The sequence below is a fragment of the Papaver somniferum genome, chromosome 2 (genome assembly GCF_003573695.1).
Source record: "Papaver somniferum cultivar HN1 chromosome 2, ASM357369v1, whole genome shotgun sequence".
NCBI lineage: Eukaryota > Viridiplantae > Streptophyta > Magnoliopsida > Ranunculales > Papaveraceae > Papaver > Papaver somniferum.
Window position 1 is genome coordinate 214,221,261 of NC_039359.1, and position 20,939 is coordinate 214,242,199.

At 38.2% G+C, this 20,939-nt stretch overlaps 1 long non-coding RNA gene across 8 annotated transcripts; it reads right to left on the bottom strand.

Moving 5' to 3' along the window:
• Positions 1 to 438: 438 nt before the first annotated feature.
• LOC113350460 lies at positions 439 to 4,456 on the bottom strand. 8 transcript variants are annotated; one of them, XR_003360858.1, is made up of 8 exons: positions 3,481 to 4,456; positions 3,171 to 3,292; positions 2,502 to 2,674; positions 1,888 to 2,017; positions 1,585 to 1,751; positions 1,451 to 1,480; positions 1,096 to 1,217; positions 439 to 707 (listed from the first exon to the last, which is right to left on the bottom strand). It is a non-coding gene; the product is annotated as an uncharacterized LOC113350460 (long non-coding RNA). The 8 variants fall into 8 exon arrangements; XR_003360862.1 differs by lacking the exon at positions 1,451 to 1,480 and having other exon boundaries at positions 2,574 to 2,674; positions 3,276 to 3,292; XR_003360857.1 differs by lacking the exon at positions 1,451 to 1,480 and having other exon boundaries at positions 3,276 to 3,292.
• Positions 4,457 to 20,939: the final 16,483 nt, after the last annotated feature.

The window sequence follows — 20,939 nt, forward strand, 5'->3', positions numbered from 1 at the left end:
TCTACTTGATAACTGCTAAATTTCTATACTAATTATGTGTACAGTTTACAAACGATATTCTAGATACTTCAATCTGAATTTTGAAATACTCCAGTGGAGTCGCTAGTGGAAAATGCAAAAAAAACGTCTGCCCAAAATAGTCTGAAACCTCTAAATAGGACTGCTTTCGGGAGCCCCAACATCGTAGTCTTATTTCCCAAAACGTCTGTGTCTGATACTCTTTTAATCCTTTAAAATTAATACTTTCTTCAACAGACGGTTAATTAGTCTTACAGCCACAGACGTTTCATTAATTTTATATCAAAAAAGGTAAAACTGAATAATTTTAGATAAGTTGATTCGTCTGAATCCCAGTCTAACTGGTATTTCTGACTGAAGCTATTTCAGAAAATCTGATACACTTTTTCTGACTGAATCTAAAATTAGAAACTCATTGAAATTAAAAGATCATTTCATAAGCTGATCAAAACATTCACCATTTAATTCAAATTTGAAATTTGTTGTACAATATTAACTGACTTCACATGTGAATTGGGATGACACTTAGGCCAAAATCCCAACAAACTCTACACAACTACTTAATTCACACCAATTTAAGCTCTTGAAGATGCATTTTCTTACAATCTGTCGAAACCAACCTATACAGGCAATGAAATCAACTAAAACCAAGAAAAAGGTGACCTGATCAGCTGATGGGAATAGTATACCTGCAGCAAAATAAGTTTGGGAATTAGAATTTTAACAAACTTCTGACATAAGTACGAATAGTTCTCACAAACAAACAATTTTATAACAACCGACTTATGGTTAATCTTCCTCGCATAAATTAAACTCGAGTGATATGCAAATAATTTCAGACACTAGTACATGTAAATTCACAGCCAATGGATGGCAATATCTAGGATAAGCAGAGAAAAGAAACTGATGATGGACCTTCCAATGAACATATTCTGAGCAACTAAAACACACATATAAATCCAAACACATGCTACAAGCATCAAGTAACCTGATCTTCTTGTGAAGAACATGCTCACTGAAATTTATGCACACTAAAACTCAATCAAAATTTCGACCAACATAGAGGAGAAAGCATACCTCAAGCGATATACAAATTGTTACAGGATCCTCAACTGTGAGTCTATGGATTTGACACTCCTTGCCTTGTTTATCAAAACACGTCATCTGCCTTATCCAGGTTAATAATCTTCCATACTGATCTGCAACAACCCCATAGAAAAAAAAAACAATCAGAGTAAGCTACGGAAGGACATCATAACTCATAATCACAAGCCTTGAAAAGTGAACAAAAAGTCTTGGTGAAGGAGAAGGTGGTGATGATAGTAAAACAATGGTAGTGGAATAAAAAATTCAAGTAGTTGTTGCAAGCAACAGTCAGAGAAGAACAGAGTTTTATTGTTGGTGTTCGTTAACTTGTAAAGAAGATATATACCTGACAACATTCTTCAATCCTTGGATTTAGCTTGTTTCATGATAACATGAAGAGGTGACCATGCATTCAGCTCTCCATGTACATAGAGAAAATAAAAAGAAGCAAAATTCAAGTATTCATTCAATAATTATTACCTGATCTCCATCCCAATACTCGTTGTCAGCAACAGGTGAAAAAACTGGTGGGGCTGGATTTACGGATGCAGTAACACATACAGATCTTCATAAGAATTCACATTTAAGCATGATCTTTTGGGAGATTCTAAAACACAGTTTTCAATGTGAACTAGGCGGGTGTGGACCTAAAATGACAATGCAGACGGGAGTTATTCAAATTGGACTTACCATCATTGTCACTAACAGTACCCACAATCCAGCGACATGGCATATGTAGTAGAGAGAACTAACATTAGAAATTAAATGGACAGGATTACAGACCTTACCAACAATCTACATTTAGCATTTGGACTTTGAAAATTAACATGCTCAAGCTAAGACGACGTACAACCAATTTGATTTGCACTGGAAAATCAATATTACCAGCAGCTTCATCTTTCCTTGTAACTTCCTACAAATAAACGATGATACTTATAGTTTGGATCTGGAACATACAAAAAATAACACATACAAGAAGTAGAACATAGTTTAAGTCCTGATTCAGTTAAGATGACAAATACAAGATGACAGAGATACTTCAAACAAACATTATGTGCACGAAAAAACTCCAAGACTAAGGTATTCCACTAATCCGAACTGACCTGTTCTATTCAACTGAACGAACTTTGAAAAAGTTGCTTCAAATTAGTAACATGCCATTATTTTTCGGATCCATCTATAAGAAATCCAACTGGACAGAGGTAATGCACCTTTTTTTTTTGATTTTGACAAGGCCCCCTGGAGGTAATGCACCTTAAGTAGTCCTATACTAGATAATATAAATAGGTGATCCAAGTGCATGTGAGACTAACCATTGACTCCAACCATTAATAAAGATGAATCACATCAACGAAAAAGTCAGAAGCATTTTATAACCCAGCAACAATATTAGTTACCTGGATCTAAATTGCTCCCACCATCACAAGCATGCACATTTTCAAGACTAACACACTGGAGAAATAATGTACCTCTCTATCTCACACTGCAACAACATCACAAACCATTATACACAGTTCCATTAGACATAGTTCATTCTTTGTCCTCTCCTGTAAAACTCGTCTCCATATATCTGCAAATAAAGAAGAGAAAACTTTCGGTGAATGATAAAAGGGCTGCGTACTAGCATATTTTCAACTTCTCAAAATACATATGCAATACATAGACAGTACATATACTTTGTAAATACAGAGACAAAGTAGATTCTGTTTTAAAGTTATTATATATGGTGCTATCACCGATCTTAAGAGAAACCACTGAACAAATATCCTGTCAACTATCAAGTAATCAAGCAAGCAATCTATTCAAATCTAAACACATATTCTAAATAGAAAACCTTCGCATGGTATAAATTTTAGGTCAATCTTAGCTAGCTAACAGAGGCATCTCGCGACATAATGAAATCAAAATTTTTAGAGAATATGGTAAAGCCAAAGATATTTGGGATGTTCTATGGCTCCCATTCGATCCCAATTTCTAAATCTAGAATCCTTTAACAGATAATAAACCAAAATAAGTAGTTACCTCACTTTAAAGTTTAATAAAGTTCTGATACTAAGCTCACTTACCATCCTCTTATTGTTCATCAATTTCATCGACATAACCAAATTTCGCATCGTAATTATTCATAACAGAAAAACAGAACAAAGCTAAAGGATACTTTTCGCAGGTACCTTCCTTATGACTTCAACTACAGGAGAAAAACCAAGACAATATTTTAACAATAGAACTGGAAAAGTAATAACCAAGTTTCTAGGGTAGGCAACATAATAAGAAATGAGACTTCGGAAGTTGCTCATAATCTCAATATGGATTAAAAAGAATAATCAGTAACCAGTATCTACAAAAGGGTGTAAATATATAACAAATAGCAATTACCTGTATAAGATAAGCTTCATTGTCAACAATCTTCTTTCCTCCTCTTCTACCCATGAATGAGACTGGTAATATGATCCTAACTTCCTGAAGCTTAGTGTATTAAGTAATCCTAACTTCAAAAGAGCCAAGCAAATCACAACTGCTAGCATACACAAACAAGAGAATAACAAAAGAAAACCAAACATAATCAGGCCAAAGTAGAATAAATATCATCAACATGTACTGAAGTAGTGGGGATCCAGGAAAAAAATCTTCTATTAAGTCACCATGAACATAAATCACACGAACATAAAAATTAACACACATTACGGGCTTCATTACTATTGGGAAATTGAGAGAAATAGAAACAACATGGATAAGATTTCAAAACAAAACGAAATTTCACTTAGAGAACTAGACAAATCAACCCTTCAATGATCATTAGAGTTGACATCTCAGTTAACAATTCGAGATATAACGAAACCCCAACTGAGTAAAGAAAAACCCCAAAATTCCATTCAACAATAAGAAATTTTGAATCCTGAATAACCCATAGAGATAAAATCAGTTAGATCTGCACCCTTACTAACAAAAACCCTTAATTAAAAAAAATAATATAAAAAAAAACAAATCAGTTGAATGTTCATTAGAGATGAAAAAATCTCAGAATTTTTTAAGGGGTTTCTTCAATTCGGTTAAGGGGTTTTTACTGGTACTTTCTCAAATCGAAAAAGGATAGAAACGAGTTATGATTTTGATCAAAGATTGAACTAAAAAATAGACGTAGGGTTTGGTAAATGATAATAAGAGATTGCATAAAACCCTAAAGGTGAAAGCGTGGGAGAAGGAAACATGGAAATCAATAGTGGTGATTATTGTTAACTAGTATTGGAAGGATAGAGTGAAAAACAATCAAATTTTTTCTGCACAATTTTTCTATGTAAGAGAAAAAGGAAGAGGGAGACGAAGGGAAACATAAGTGGTCGATAGAAACGAGAGAAAGAGAGAGAAACCCACACAAACTAGCCACCCACGCAGTCCTAATCATATTCGTTCTAGAAGCTTTTTTATTTACAAATCTACCCTAAATATATTAGGACTTCCACACATGCTCGATTCAGTTTTCCCTTTTTTTTTTATAAAAACGTCTACTTCAGGAAGACTGACTGATTAAGAACGCCCTTGATAGTCGTTTTTATAAATCTTAGGTAGAATTAAAAATCCCATTTTCCACTAGTGAGTATCTGCTAGCAGTATACAGAAAAAGAGTGTATTCGATGTTAATCCATCACCGATAGACCAACTGTAGCATAACTATGCTGAGGCATGAATCTTGAGAGTCTGCATCACATTGTTGTTTTTAAAAAAAGACTCGCATGACAACAGCAATTTCTGGCTCATGAAACGGAATGCTGTAAATTTAAATTGACTTAAAACTCCAATTAGTTAATGTTAGTCAATGTTAAGGGTTTGCCGTGGAACATGACCCATGTTAAAGAAAAGGTACCCCGGTAATTCTTACGTAGGCATGCTGATTGATTCAATAAATATGCTAATGGTCATAGTGACGTCATGTCAGATGTATAATTTTACGATTTTAACCCTAAGCTAAAAACCACCATCAACAATAAGTTAAGAATCTTTTATTTAAGGTTGTTAATTTTATTTTAGGAAAATGAGAATTAGTAATGTGCATTTACTAGTTGAGATTTTCCACAGAGATCTTCGATCATTATTTTGGACAGAGCATTTCCAGGAATTATGGAAACCAAATTTGGAATGTATGAAATATCTTTGAGAATATTTTAGGTTTCGGAAATTTCTTGGTGTCCAAACTTCCTTGTCTTTAAATACTTGAAGTTTCCATTTCCAGCAAACTAATCCTTCGTGACAACAAACTTCCTCGGTTGTTTTGTTACTGGTATAGCCTATTCGGAGAGGAGAGTAACCTAATTAGGAGAAATCTCTTATAAACGCTCAGATTAAAGTCTTATTTGGGATTGAGAAGCTCTACGAGTACCGTTGGTGGGAAACTAGATAATTTCGGTTTATCTTTTGTTTTCGATTGTTGATTGACTAACGGTGGTTGAACTTTGATTTCACCTAGTTTGCTTATGCTTGAGAATCTTCGACAGGGATCTTTAGACTGTTGTTAGTGCTAAAGACGATCTTGTGATAATCCATTATTAACAGACTCCGTTCTGTGCGTGATTGATCACAAGAGATGCAAGTTGTTGTGTGCAGGTGTTTATTGAAGATCTAAGAAGATCGATTTGAATACAAATAAGATATTGAAGATTTATGATTTGGGGTTCATAATCTTTGGTGTACATAATACTTGTTTCGGTATAAGAGGATCCAACTATAATCATTTTATCCTTGTGGTAGATTGGATTGATTAGTTGTGTAGATCGGCATCAATACAATTCTTCATGATTAAAAGTATTGATTGCAAAATCTTAACAATTACTTTGGTGGTTGATAGTAAGCTAGATCTAAGAACCTGACGAAGGAGTTTATGTTAAGATAAACATAAGAGCCTTTGTCTAACTCATATCACTTGATTGAATAGAGTTGATACCAAACATATTTGTTGTTCCTTTACTGTTTGGAATAGGAACCAAAGGAATTGTTCCAAGTACCTGACTTATTCATAGGTCGGAGGCATGGGAATACAGACGGAACTAGGTGAACTATAGGTTAAGTTGCTTGGTCTCAACTATATGAAGTTAGGTTTAATTTTGTATAACGGATTAATCCTGAGAGTATTCAATTTTGTACAAGGTCCCGGGGTTTTTCTGAATTTGAGGTTTCCTCGTTAACAAAATCCTGTTGTGTCATTTACTTTATATTTTCACATTATAATTGTCTTATTATAATTAAAGTAAATTACACAAACGTTAATTCCTATTTACTTGATAAGCAATCCTATTGTGTTTGATTAAGTCCGAACTTTGTATCAAGTAAACATACTTCGTTGTTGTATTGTCTCGATCTCGTATCCATATACGATCACACGAAGTGTGAACCGATTATTTATATTGTCTCGACTCAGTCCATAGACAATCAATTTCGGAGAAAGGACTTATAGGTAGGAAAAGTTTTAGCTTGAGGTATATTTGGGTAACCTCGCCTTTTCACAATTTATCACGAATACCACCAGGATGTTGTCCAGTGCTACTTCTAAGGTTGGAGATTGTCGGTCTTGAAGAAGAAGTAACATTAGCCACAAGTTGAGAATTCGGAGTTTTGTTTTGTTGCTCCATAATCAGCTCAAAAGTAAGAAGATAAGTAACAAAATCTTCAAGCTTCATAGTTCCTATTGATGTTGTAAGAAATATTACTATTGCATCATAAGACGAGTCCAAACCAGCCAGAATACAATGACGTAGACCAGTATTGGTAACTGTAGTATCAGCAACATCAAGATTGTCGAAGATATCACGAGCACGATCTATATAATCCCTCATAGAAAGAGATCCTTTCTTCAAAGAACGAAGTTCACATTGGAGGTGATCTTGTTGGGTGCAATAATCAAAAACAAGGAAAAAATCAAATAAGCAAAAGTTATTGATACTTAGCTCCTTTATAGTGGAAGTGATCGATTTGATGAAACGAACGAGCTCCCCAAAACTCCGCAACAGCAACAATGAAAAACTTTGGAAAAAAAGAGTGAGTCACGTGTTTAACACGTTTCCCTTAAGACATTAGCGCCCGACTACACTCAAGAGTGATGCTATAGCCCTCACAGGATGGATATCTCCAGGATAAAACACCCTACTACACCTACTACTAGCATATGTAATAGATGCTCAAACTTGAGCTTGGCAACTCCGAAAAAACCGTTAAGGAAAATCGCGAACGCTTAAGAAACGCTATATAATATTTTCCCTTAGAGGTCCCTCTAAAATATAGAGCAACCCCTTTCCCATAGATTTTACAAAAGTAGTGAATTTGTTTATATAATTGACAAATACAACTTAAGAAGAAAAACTCCCCGATGTGGGACTAAAAGGTTTATATAGTCTCTTAAAACTACTAAAAAATGGAAACTCCACAATGTGGGACTAATAAGTTTAATTCACAAAAGAAAACAATAAATTATATTTTTTATTAAAACTTTAAAAATCATTTTATATTAATCGTTTTCCAATAATCCCCCACATGAATGAAAACTCGATAAAACATGAAAACACGGATAGATCTTGGTAAATCAACATCCCAATTTCACGACCCAAACACACTGAACAAATAGACGGATCGTGCAAGTGTTGAAATCATACTAGTCATTTCTACGTCCTCTCCCTCACAAAAAAGTGTGTTGACCCCATGGTCATACTATGGATTGCAAAAAACATATAGTATAAAGATCTTTCATCTTTAGTTCCTCACAAGTGAGACTAAAGGTTCCTTTCACCAAAGTGAAAAAGCATGAACTAGTGAACCCTTAGTGACCCTTAGGTCCTAAGTTCCAGTAATACCAAAACCATGAAAACGAAAATCAAATAAAAAGCGCAGGAAATACCATTTTAGGCAGAGGTGTCCATGAGGTCTTGAACCTTTTCTTAGTGAGATATTACTGGAATTACTTGCTAGAGATAGTGAACTATGTCTTGAACTACTATCATTTGATGTAATTCGCGATAAAAACCACGGATGATATCTCCAAGGGTGCTGCCAAGCTCATGCCGTTTTGTCCAATTTGGCCCTGGACATATCCTGTTTCTCAGAAGCTCTAGAGAATCAAAGCTCATATTCTGATAGGAAGCGGACCCACTACCTCATTCAGATAGGTGAATTTCCATAAAGAGTGTTACTGCTACACCCCACTTCAATCTTAAATTTATACTGTAGAACTCATTAAGACTTCTTAAAAGTCATCCTTCACATGCAGTCACACTATCACGTCTACACCATAGGGAAGGGACAGAGAATGAAATTCTCTGTGTTATAGTTTTATACATTAGGTTAATTTATGTTATGAATTTTTTTTCTTTTGTTTTATTTGGTGTTGAATTCTTGCTATCTACACAATACATATTTTTTAGTTGGGTTGGATGATTTATAAAGTAAGCGAACACATCATCTCTGGAAATGAGTAAAATTAGCACCAACTATGTTGTCCTGGTTTGCTTATTTCTAAAAGGCTTGCTTTAGAGTTTGCCCAATTTTCACTTGTTCAGGTTCCAAATGTTTTAAGATGAGTAATGCTTGCTTCTTGGAGTCTGTTGTACAAATATAGTAGCTTAAGCTTTAACTGAAATGCTCCAGTTGATTTAGTGATTTAAGTTTCATGTTACCAAAATCTTACAACAATCTCTTGCCATCAGAACTCCCATCTTTTTGTCCCAAATAATCATAATATACATATGTAAGGTTTCCCATTTTGTTAGCCTTTACTGGTATACTCTCAATTAATTTCTATGAAAAATGGGTACTAAACCATGAATCATCTTTCCATACAATTGCAAATTTGACCACATTAGATGTTTTTTTCTTTTTGTTTTGCAAAAGCAATAGGTTTAAAACTGAGACATGGACATGCTTTTGATTTGCTATTAGCTGCCTAAGTACAGATAACAAGGGTAGATTATGATACAGTATTTGAGTGCCAAAAAACTTTGTTTAACATCCTGGATTCAAGCAGCATTCTTATTTATCAATAATATAATTGTATTAAACGATTTTATTGTGATTACTTTGCTTGATATATAAGTTTGTTTGTGTGTTCATTATGTTTGTTGATGTTTCAAATGACTGGAGGGAGTACGAACACTCTTTTTTGAGGGAATGCAGCCCCGCATTGATTGGATAACATAAGAAGTTTTTGGTATGCCAACAGTCCTTGTTGATGCTAGTTTCATTGGTTCTTGTTTATTCCGTGCATTATTACTTCCTGCTGAAAGGGTCACTTTTTAGTTTCAATCCAATTGGTTTTTAAAGGGAAATATTAACTGAAGAAACCCAGCTGGTTAGATTCTACATGATGCTATACAATAATTACTTATCTAAGCAGCAAACGGAATTTTGATGCACTTATCTTGTCAGTAAAAATCTCTTTTTTATTATGTCTCAAAAATGTTGACTTTTTGTGCAAAATTATGCAAGTATCTGATGCATTGTGTTGTCACAGGAGAAGGAAAGTCCCACTGGTGAGATATATAGGCCAGGCGTGTTTCTGAAGACACATAAAGTCACCCCAGGTGATAATCCCTCATCTACTGACAGCTACAAATAAGTTTTCCTGTGTTTGTTTAATATTGTTAATTAATATTGATGATATCAGTTGGTCTCTGACTTTAGTTGGCTTCGGTTAATGTGTATGCATTGGTGACGGAGGCATATGATAAAGATCCTTCGTCAGAAAAGTGTTTGGGCACCGACGCTGTTACCAAGGTTAGTGGTGAATTTGTTGTTACATGAATCTTTTTGCTTCTTCAATTTTCATATTTGATGGTGATAATAATGATTACGCTTCTCTTTACAGCAATGATTTGGTTTGCAAATGTTTTCAATATCTTATAATCACATTGCCATATTGTAATACTGCTGCATCTGTAGAACTGTCTTATGTAGTTATTTTATGTTTTAGTAGTAACTGTTTCTTCAAGTATCCACCACTATGAAGATTTCATTAGTTTTTAAAGTAGTAGTCTTGAACTCGTGGTAACATATGCTTGAAGACATATGTGTTAGACTGTATTGGAAAAATTTGTTGATATCCAGTGTTTCCCTTTGTGGGTATACTGTTACTGCCGCCTTGTGAATTGCTGGTGACTTTCCATCTGCACAGTAGTTTAAAAAATGCCACTTGTGTAACATTAATTGTTTAACTAAATTTCAATGAATTTTATTTGCTTCATATATATGGCTAGATATTTGGCGCTGATTGAAAGTGATACGTACGCGGATTGGCTGCTGGTGTTTCTAAATCTCAATTTCTTGCTTCTGAGTTTATGAGGGCCAAGTTGCAGGAACATAAACACAATATGCTGAAAGAGAAGTAGAAAAACGAAGCTTTGAAAGCACAGTTGGATGTTGAAAGACAGAAACAACACTGGGGTACATGATCAGATTTGACTTGCATATTTAGATACTAACCAGCTGAATGATGACGATTACAACTGCATGATTGAGGAAGTCATTGAGACAAGTGCAATCTTGTGCGACAAAATGATGCTGTACTTCGGGATCTTAAAATAAGAGAGCAATCAAGTTAGAGTGGCAGCTACAATAGATGGATTACTTTTTAAATTTTCAATATGTAAGCAGGGGTTGCTAGGATGTCTTTCAATTTGTATTCAAATATTCTATTTCTTTAAAAAAATAATTAATAAAATAATTTTAGATTCTGTTTGGAATTACAATTTTGTTTCACGTCATAATTAATATTTATTTATATTTTCTTTTGAATCTGAATTAATATATGATACACCAAATATAAATCTGAATGGATTTCAGATCCCAAAATCCGAATCAGTAGCCGAAAAATGGCGGAATATTTTTGTTAGAATTTGTAATTTTCTTTAATGAAAATACCTCCAATTATAACAGATATGAACCATTACTATATTTAATGGCATACATCATTCGTTATTATATTTCACATATAATAACCGTGATTTTTCTTATGGCATTATTTAACCGTTATAGTATGTAATATACAATAACCGTGATATTTAACAACAAATCATGTATGTGATTTTAAATAACTAATTTTACTCGTCGTATTTAATGATGTTTTCTATTTGTCATTTATAAAGAGTCACACCAAATAAATAACGGTTCGAATAACATATGAAAACCGTGATAAATCATGTTTTATAAAATATTTCATTCGTCATTTATAGCCCATTCTGGACTAGTGATGCCAAAAGGAAAAATGAATGTAAGGTTCGAAACCTATTGACAGGTTCGCATACGCCCAACTCTAAAACCCTATAAAGAGTAGAATTGTCGATAATAACCCTTTTCTTTTATTTGTTAGACAAAAAATAACAAATCTAAGAAAAGAAGGAAAAACTTTTCTGAAGCCTGGATCATCACTCAATCTTGTCTCTTTTAGATCAGGCACATGAGACAAGATTTTCCTAACAACACAATCAAGTTGTGTTGCGATAAACAACGATTTGTCCATATTTTTCCTCATGGGAGGAATCCTTTGATCTCTGTCTATCAAACCGATTTGACCATATTTTCTTTTCAAATGGTCTTATTTTATCCCTGGAAACCAACTTCTTAGACGAAGATAAGATCCTACATACCTCAGCGGTCTTCTGAGAAAGTTTAAGCTTTCTTGCTAATTGATCTGCTCTTCGTTGAAGTTTGCTTGCGGGCCTTATTTTGTGCTTGTATTTGTAACACCTTGATAGTTCATGTCCCTTCATCGAACAAAACAAGCACGTCAATCTTGGATAGTATTCAGGCATCTGAGGTGTGCAATAAGCTAGACATACAGTTGATCCTAAAACATCACTGATAGGGTTTCTAGTTACCGGATTCAGTGAATCTTCCAGCTTGATTAGGTTTCATTCTTCTCCGAACCCATTGAGGTTTATATATGTATTGCTACAAGTATCAAAATTGATGTTTTCACAAAGAAGCCCTACACTTGATTTCTATCTTCATCAGATTCATAGGTTTCAAACATTTCATCAAGTGTTACAGCTAGACCTTTGTTCCCAGTGTATTTTCTACAATTTGGGCATTCGTTAGAAAAATGGCCAAAACCCTTACACTTAAAGCACTGAGGAATGTCCTCGTCAGCATCCCGGTTTTTAGGAGGTACGCGACCGTGAGGTTTGACTGATGACTTAGGTTTGTCTCTTGAAAACCGTTTACTTATCTTCATCAGAAGATCCCTAAACTGTCTTGTGATTAAGGAGACTGATTTGTCAAGATATTCATCCAAAAAGTCATCCTCAGACTGATCTTCCTCAGAGACATGAACACTTTTACCTTTGACAAGTAATTTAGTGTTCTTTTGTGCGTTAAAGGCAACATCCTTACCGACTTTGGATGTATGCTCATGGTCAAAGATCTTTAGCTTTCCAACCAAGGTGTTTCTGGAAAGATTATCGAGGTTATTCCCCTCAACGATGGCATGCTTCTTAGACTCGTATCTAGATGGCAGCGATCTGAGAATTTTCATCACAATGTCCTTTTCAAGAATAGTCTTACCCAATGCAAAAGATGCATTAACAATTTCAGACAATTTGTAATTAAACTCATCAAATGACTCTTCATATGCCATACGAAGGTTTTCCCAATCGGAATTAAAGTTTTGAATCCTAGCTTCCTTTTCACTGTATTTACCTTCAAATACGCTTTCTAAGATATCCCAAGCCTCTTTAGACCTAGTTCAATTAGACACATGGTGTTGAAGACTTGGGGAAATGGCACGTATGATAGCTGTTTGTATGGTAAAATTACTTTTACCGCAAACACGAATTTCTTTATGATTTTGCTGAGAATCGAATCGCTGCTCCAGACTGCCAATGGATTGAGTAATGGGGGAAGGTACCTGCAAAAAATCCTCCGATGCTTAAGTTAGCAAGAGATTTTTCACTGGAGTTTTTTATGGGGAAATATTGCATACCTCTTGGGTTGTGAAACCCTGTATTTATATTATATGGTGCGAATTTCAGTTTCACTTTGTGGTAGGTATCAATTGCCATAACTGGCCCCTGCATGCCTCCCTGCCATAACTGGCCCCTGCATGCCTCCCTGTCATAACTGGCGCTGCATGCCTCCCTGTCATAACTTGCATTGACTGATCCTGCATGCTTCCAGAATCCTCTTTATGAGTTATGGAATTGGCTAAACCAAAAGGTGTAAAGGATTGTCCCAAGAGGATAGATATGCTCAAGCCCATAGTGGGTGTGTAAATCCATAAGGCAAATCCACTCAGCTAGACCAGCGATCCGGCTCAGTTCAACTTGGTGGTGGAAAATATCCGCAAGCTTAAACGAGCTGGGTGCAAAAATCCGGGGCTATGCAGCTAAGATACTCCGCAATGCGCTGAATCAGGACTATGGGTTTAATTTACGTCGCAAAGCACTGGATCGGGACTATACAATTAAGTCTCATAATTTCACACCGAATCACGAATGTCTTTCCGCCGTCCGTCGCCGCCCGCGTTGATTACGTCATGCTGCAGTTCCGGTGACGTCGTCGTGAGAGACGAAGACGCCGGCGTTGATGATGTCGTGCTGACCCAAGCATCGGAATATTCTGAGCATATTCTAACGGCGTTATTACCGGTAACGGTACCACTGACGTGGCAGGCATCGCTAACGTGTCAACCGCTATCGTGGCAAACTGATGACGTGGCAGGTTCTGGTTGGGTCATTTTGCTGACGTGGCAGCTTGGTGCTGACGTGTCACTGACATGTCACCCTGCTGCTAACGTGTCACCTTCTGATTGGCCCACGGTGTCGCCATGGCATGATGACGTGGAAGTGGGTGATGGGGCTCTTCCTTAGCTTGTTTCAATGCACATGGGCTTCTATGTAGAGTGTTTGTGAGGCCTAGTTAGCCATACTTGGGTAACTAGGCGAGCATATTAGTCCCATTGAACCATATTTAGTTATAGAGAGGAGCTTTCTAGACTTAAGTAAGCCCATTTTTGGTGTAAAATATTTAGGGTACAAACAATAGCATTTAACCTTTCATAATTCTGCTTTGCAGCAAGAATCTCGGCAGCATTATATTCACCAATATTCTTGGGAACATTTACGTCTCCAGCTGCAAAAACAGGCGCATCATATCCATTGACAACATATACCCATGATTGAAAATCTCGCGACTGGATGAAGGCTCGCATAGCAATTTTCCACCATAAGTAATTAGAACCATCGAAGACTGATGGTATGTTAGTAGAGATAGCACCCCTGTCCATAGAGTCAGATCGCTGCAAACACAAACTGATGAGGTCTTAGTGTGTTTGCCTACTCTAATACCAATTGAAAAAGCGGGGGTCTAACAACACCACCCAATATTTCGCTTAGCAATCTGTATGGACAAACCCCGAATATACTTAAGACAATCAACAAGACTCAATCAATTAAAAGTATATCAACAAGTTTATATCTCTCTCTTGATTTGATTTCCTCAAACAGAAACTGTGAGTACTAATCAAATACAAGAAATCACTTGGACGGTACCAAAGACCAATGTCCAAGGATCAATCAATATCAATCAACAACCAAATTTAGTTATAGAGAGGAGCTGACGTGTCACCTTGCTGCTAACGTGTCACTTTATGATTGGCACACGCTGTCACCATGGCATGATGACGTGGAAGTGGGTGATGGGGCTCTTCCTTATCTTGTTTCAATGCACATGGGCTTCTATGTAGAGTGCTTGTGAGGCCTAGTTATCCGTACTTGGCTAACTAGGCGAGCATATTAGGCCCATTGAACCATATTTAGTAATAGAGAGGAGCTTTCTAGACTTAAGTAAGCCCATTTTTGGTGTCGAATATTTAGGGTACAAACATCGCCCCCTCTTAATCCATAACCTGTTATGGGTTAAGAACTCACCCCCAATAGCGTTGTCTGGAGTGCTATGCAACTCGCCCCCAGGGATATAATGATTGTGCTGGAGTGTTATATATCTCGCCCCCAAATGGTTGAGGTGATATATAACTCGCACCCAGTATGTTTGTGTTATGTTTCTCATGCTCGCGCAAGGGTGCAATTCCTTGCTGCATTTCGCTCGCGCATGGAATGAGAAATTGAGTTTTTCTGCTATCTTGAATTCGCGCAGGGGGCCAATCCTGCTATTTAAGATGCGCGCAGAGTTGAGATGTGTACATTTCCAGATGCCTGGACATATGAAAATGTTCGCCACATTCGCTGTTGTCCCATATGATGGGGATACAATTGGGATAGGGAAAAAATGCTCGAACTGTGCATTCATCCTATCTGCGAAGTGTCTGAGACATTGCTGACAATAGACTTTGAACTGTACTGTTTTGCCATTTAGTACTTACTGCGGATTCGATCGTCCACAATAACTTATAATTAAACACGAACAATTTTGAAATAGTGTGGAATATCAAAATAATGTTGAATTTGTGAATAGAAATAATAAGATAAGTACCCACTGTTCGACATCAGCTGTCTCGTTAAAACCTTTGCGTGGAAAACTCAGTGGGATAAAACCAACATAAAGGAAAAAGAATACAGCACAACAGGATTTGGAACTACTTCTAATGATAAAACTTCTTCAGGTGGAATAAATTCCACGGCTTCCATGGCTTACCATCTTCAGTACAGTCGAGGTTCCTTAGGTAGTAAGAGCCAAGGTATGCAGGCCTGTCGACTATGTACGAGCCTTCCCAATTTGTTCCGAGTTTTCCGCAGTTTGATTCCATTGTGGCTGCTCGAGTTTTCTTCAAGACATATTCCCAAGGTTTGAATGACCGTTCTCTGACTTTACGGTCATAGCTCAGTTTGATTGCCTGCTGGTATCGAATCAACCGCTGCATGGTTGTTTCTCTTTGTTCTTCCAACAACTCTTTATCCAAGGCTAGTATGCTGTCATTTTTTCCAGATTTGACAGCACGAGTTTTGGTAGTCTTGAGTTGTACCTCGGTGGGTATGACCGCCTATGTTCCATAAGCCAGTGTAAATGGCGAAAATCCAGTGGATCTTTTTGGGGTTGTTCGATACGACCATAAGATCCCTGGGAACTCCTCTATCCATTTCCCTTTCGCCTTCTCCAGACTTTTCTTGAGATTGCCCATAATAACGCGATTGGTTGCTTCCGCCTGCCCGTTGCTTTGAGCATAGTAAGGAGATGAGAAATTGTGGCGAATATTCAAACCATTGCAGAAGTCTTTGATCACCCCAGAATCGAACTGCTTCCCATTGTCTGATATTATCGCGTCTGGGATTCCAAATCTGCAGATGATATTCTCCCATATGAACCTTTTCACATCATGTCTGGTAACGTGTACCAGTGCCACTGCTTCGACCCATTTGGTGAAATAATCAGTAGCGGCTAGTATGAATCTTACGCCTCCAGGGTCTTTGGGAAGTGGTCCGACGATGTCTAGTCCCCACATAGAGAATGGCCAGGGACTAAAAACTAGATGCAATTTATTGGCGGGACTTTTAGGAATTGGAGCGTGCTCTTGACATGGCACACATTTCTGCGCGTATTCTTTAGCATCTTTTTCCATGTATGGCCAGAAATACCCCTGGGTGAGTATCTTGTGCGCGAAACTGCGCCCTCCAGAATGGCTGCCACATATTCCTTTATGAGCCTCTCTCAATATCTGTTGCCCTTCCTCTGCTGATATGCACCGCAAAAATGGTTCCAAATCTACAGGTTTGCGGTACAGCTTTCCCTCGATCATTGAATATCTCCAAGTATTCTTCTTCACTTTTGAAGCGAGATGCTCATCTTCTGGGAGTTCACTGGTTGTCAAATACCGAACATAAGGTTGACGCCAGTCTGAAGTCCTTTCAGCTGGACTGCTTGAATTATCTACCACTGGACTATCAACATCCATACTACTTTCAACGGTTTCGGTATCTCCCTGTGCTGATGTAGTTGTCATCTCGCCCCCACTAGCATGTCCGAGAGCTAGAACAAAGTGGCTGTCAGAGATGCTAGGTAACTCTTGGAAATCCACTACAACGAAACGGGTGGTATCAGTTTCGACTGCGGAAGAAGATATGTTAAAGCATCTGCGTGCCTGTTTTCCAGCCGCGGTCGCTGCCCAATAGAGAACTGGTCGAACTCATTTGCCAGCTCTTTCATACGATCCAAATATAAGGCCATCCTTTCTTCGTTGGCTCTGTAGGTTCCCAGAAACTGGTTAACTACTAGCATGGAATCAGTCACCGGCTTCACGTTCTTCGCATCTAACTGTTTGAAAGCCTTTAAACCGATAATTGCAGCTTCGTATTCAGCTTCATTGTTTGATGCTTGAAAACCCAGTCTGGTTGCTTTCTCGATCCTCGAACAATCGGGAGTAAGGATGACACATCCGACTCCAGCTCCACCAACATTTGATGAATCATAAATAAATACGGTCCATAATGGTTCAGGTGTATCGACCTCCATTGCCGACTCGCACCCAGTTTGATCAGTGGTTGGCTTTGTGGGTTTGAACAACTCCTTTTCTTCTCCAGCAACCGTTTGTATATCGTCCACAGGAAAATATGCTAACATTGCAGCCAGGGCGTGTCCCTTTTCTGCAGTTCTGGTTTCGTATTTGATCTCATACGCCCCCAGAAAATTTGACCATATGGGTAGTCGGCTGGAATCATCAGCACGTTCCAGGATTCTCTTCAGCGGATATTCCGAGTAGACTACGATCTTCCTGCCTTGGAAATAAGTCTTTAGGCGACGAAATGCATGGAACAGTGCAAGGGCTATCTTCTCAATTTTCTTGTACCGTGTTTCCTCCCCCGTCAGAGATTTACTGACGAAGTAAACATGCTTTTCATGTGGATCTGTAACAAACATCACTGCACTTACCGCGTTCTCTGTTGCTGCCAAATAAACTCTGATAGGTTGTCCAGTTTTTGGACTCATCAAAACTGGAGGAGTTGACAAATACTGTTTGATCTCATCGAAAGCTTTTTCGCACTCATCCGTCCAACCAAAATTCACTGCTTTTGTCAACACATCGAAGAATGGTTTGAATGGATCCGAAGAGCGTGAAATGAAACGATTTAAAGATGCTAATCGACCTGCTAGCTTCTGGACCTCCTTTTTTTTTCTTGGGGATGGCATCTCTCTGATGGCTCTGATTTGCTCCGGATTCTCCTCGATTCCTCTGTGCGTCATCAAGTATCCGAGGAATTTTCCCGACGACAGCCCGAATGAACACTTTGCTGGATTGAGCTTCATACAATATTTCCTCAAGATATCGAATGTCTTCTGCAGGTCAAGAAAATGCGACTCCATTTGTTCAGATTTCACCACCATATCGTCGATATACACTTCCATCGACTTCCCAATCAGGTCCTTGAACATATGGTCTACCAAGTGCTGGTAGGTTGCCCCTGCGTTCTTTAACCCGAACGGCATTACAATATAGCAATAAACTCCTCTGTCAGTCACGAACATAGTATGCTCTTGATCTTCCTCGAACAAAGGTATTTGGTTATACCCTGAAAAACCGTCCATGAATGACAGTCTCACGTACCCTGAGGTTGCATCCACCAAATCTCTTATCCGTGGAAATGGGTATGGATCACTCGGACATGCTTTATTCAAATCAGTAAAATCGATACCGACACGAATTTTACCATTCTTATTCGGAACGGGTACGACATTTGACAGTCATATATATTTATCCTGGGACAGGCTACATTCGGATCTATCCCAGGCATCTCAGCGAAACTCCATGCGAAAACGTCGGCATTTTCCCTTAGCAATGTAATCAAACCATCACGTTCATGTGCAGGAAGATCTGCCCCTACGAACGTTTTTTTGTGCTCCTCATATCCAATCTGGACCTCGATTAGTTTCTCGATTGTTGGGGGTTCAGCAGCGTCCTCTCCCACATATGATTCTGGAGGAAGAGGGATCTGTAATTGCTATTTCTGCTCGACTCGCATGATTTGATTCCCGCTAACTTCTGACTTCTTGTACTCGTCCATTGCACTCTCGTGACACTTGTGGGCGGCCATCTGGTCATTCCTAACTTTCACGACTCCTGCAGGGGCAAGAAACTTTAAACATTGATGTTAAGATGATGTAACTGTACCGATCTCATGCAGCCAGTCTCGACCTACAATCGCGTTATAGGGATCCCTACAGTCAAGAAGCAAGAAATTGCCTAGAATAGACTTGTCAGCCACTGTTATAGGTATCTTCACTTTTCCAATCGCCTTTGTAACTTTGCCGCTGAAGCCGATAATTGGATTTTCATCCTCCTCGATCAAATCGTGTGGAAGATTCATAGAGGAATAAGCTCCTGAAAACAGCACGCTCACTGAGCTGCCTGTATCCACTAGAATCCGGTGTACACGAAACATGCCAATCCAAGCAATAACATCATTGTGTGGAGCATATACACCTATCATGTCTGCTGCAGAGAACTCGATCTTTGTGCACCCAAGCTCCCGAATTTCTTCTTCATTACCGCTGACAGAATCGATGTGATTTGTCAAGTACCATTCTTTTAGCTACCTGAGCTTTCTCCTGGTCTCATCTTCCGATGACCGCCTGGTCATTGAGTGGATCCTGGCGTGACTGACGTTAATCACATGAGCGTTGATCACATGTGTTGTGCCAAACTGTCCAGGATCTTTCCAAAAATCCTTTTTCACGTACTCTTGTAGCTTTCCAGCGTCTATCATTCGCTGGACCTCGATCTGTAAAGCGCGGAAATTCTCGGTCTTGTGACCATGGTCTTTATGGAACTTGCAGTATTTGCTCTTATCAAGTTTATCACGTGTCTCTGCTGGCAAATGACGAGGGAGGATCAAATCCTTGCTGATTTTCTCATACAACTCTGCAAGTTGTATGTTGAACGGAGTCAGCTTCATATCATGATATTTATAGTATCCAGCTTCCATTAGTTCACTTTGGTTCTTCTCCCGGACTTCACCTCGATCATTGTGATGGGCGTTCGAACGGTTCTTCGACTTGTCTTTCCTCCCATCATTGAGATGATTGGATGATCTGTGAACATATCTCGTCTCTCGATCTTTGCAATCATCCTCCACTCGAGCGTATTCTTCCACTCGATCATACAGTCCTTCCAGAGTCTTTGGTGGTCTCTTGACCAATGAACCGTATATACCTCTTTGATCGTACTGGTACGCCTGTTTATAAGCTTCAATGACGGTTTGATCGTTGGCACCATCCACATCTGCTAACTCTTGCTTGAAGCGTCGAGTAAACTGTCTGATGCTTTCATCCTTACGAATTTCTAGAAGGAAAAAATCGTGGCATCCCTTCCGATCGCGTCTGTTGTACTTGTAGTGGGCGCAGAATTCTCCAACCAATTCATGGTAACTACCGATCGACTGTGCAGGGAGTTTATTGAACCATTTTATTGCTCCTCCAGCCAGAGACTGTGGAAATATTTTACACATCAACTCATCACCGTGCTGCCATAGGATCATGGCAGTTTCATAGTGTAACACATGCTGATCTGGATCATCTATTTTCTCATCGAATTCTGGCAGCTTTGGAACCAGAAAATTCACAGGTGGACGGAAATTCTCGGATATTCATCTTGAAAGGAGCTCCCGCCGATCGATGCAACCGGTCCATCTTTTCTTCTCTGAATTGCTTTTTCGACATTACTTTCTCGATCATCTTGGTAAGGCGATCTTCTGTTATTGCGCCTATGTCTCCATCAGAGGAACTGTCTTCTTTCTCATAGACCCGATCCTATGGAATATTAGATTTGGATCTTTTTCTTTTCCCAGCTCTACCTTTCTACGAACGAGCATAGTAATCGTGCGAAAATTCTCTCTCATCGTGCCGATCTCGAACCTCGT